The sequence below is a fragment of the Molothrus ater genome, chromosome 17 (assembly GCF_012460135.2).
Source record: "Molothrus ater isolate BHLD 08-10-18 breed brown headed cowbird chromosome 17, BPBGC_Mater_1.1, whole genome shotgun sequence".
Taxonomy (NCBI): Eukaryota; Metazoa; Chordata; class Aves; order Passeriformes; family Icteridae; genus Molothrus; species Molothrus ater.
The window spans coordinates 1,349,006-1,350,433 of record NC_050494.2 but is presented as its reverse complement, the minus strand read 5'-3'; positions in this window follow the sequence as shown (position 1 = coordinate 1,350,433).

Sequence of the window (1,428 nt, the reverse complement as noted above, 5' to 3'; positions counted from 1 at the left end):
CACTTGTGATTACCAACACACAGCAGCCTCAGATTGTTCCACTCCCACAAAAAATGCTTCTGGCAAAGCTGGAACACTGAGGGTGTTTGGGTTTTGCTGATTCCTTACAGCATTATCACAAGCCATGCATTTCACTGCCTGGCTCAGGATCTGGCACTACCAAAATCCTCCTGGCTTTCCAGAGGAAACCCATGCAGAAGGATGAGTCATGCCAAGGAATCCCTGCTTCATTTGCACAGCGAAGGGCAGCAGCCAAAGGAGACAGACAATGTGGCTCCAGTAACACAGAAAGAAATCTTGATATTTAAAGGAGTTCCAGGTAAATTGGTTAAATGCAATCTGGCATTCATTTTAAAATGAATAAAAAGAGTATTTAAGATACTCTAAATTAGACAACCCTGCAAAAGCCACTTTCTGTGAACGAGAGTCAGGTTGCCCTTGAGTCAGAAAATCACCCAGAATCATGCCCAGACATTGAGTCTTAGTTCGAGTGGTGTGAATGAATTTCACTTTGAGTCATGGATTAGCTGGGACCTGCAATTCATAAATGAGGACTCAAAATGTCACTGTCACAGCAATCAGAAAGCTGAGTGCAGCTGTTTAGGAGCCATCTCTGCATTGCTGACCAAGGCTGGGGTGCCCATGGCCCCAGAGTGGCCAGGACAGCCTCGGGCAGGCACTGGGGTCAGATTTAAAAAGAAGGGAATGTATCTACAAAAAAGTAATGGTCAACATCTTGGTATCACACATACTGGGAATATGCACATTCAACCTGCTGAGCTCCAAGTTCAAGCCTTCTTTTGAGGAGTGTGATGTATCAGAGTTCTCTGTGAAGTTGCTTTACAAAGAGGAGCAGTTCTCTCTCAAGGCTGACCTACTCCATGATCAGAAGTATAACCAAAGCAGCTTATCTCAAGTATGCCTCAGGTGTATCTCAGGCTGTAAACCTGAACTTAACTGTTCTTACCCAGTGTGAATTCTGAAAGAAGCCCCCAGTACACCCCTCCCATCTGAGACCCTGCAGGAATCAACACTGCAACACCATTTTTGTACTCATGCTAACATACACCACCCTCAGCAAACAGCTCCAATTTAACCCAAGAACTCCTTATCACAAATTACCACCAGGGTCAGGTGCAGATAGCACTGCAACACCCAGGCTGATAACCTGATCTTATGGCAACACCAGGCACAGAACCACTTCAGGTTCCAGGAAGGTCAACTCAGACCTGAACACGCTCCCTAGGACCCCAGCACGGATACTCACCTGCAACAGGCAAAATGCAGCTTTTCAGAGACCATCAGGAAATGGTGAGATACTAAATTTCAGGAGAATTGTTTACAGCATAAAGAAACTCCAGGAAAGACAAGTTGGCATCAAGTCACATTTCCCATGTGCACTGTGCTGACCCAATTCCTCTGGGCAGG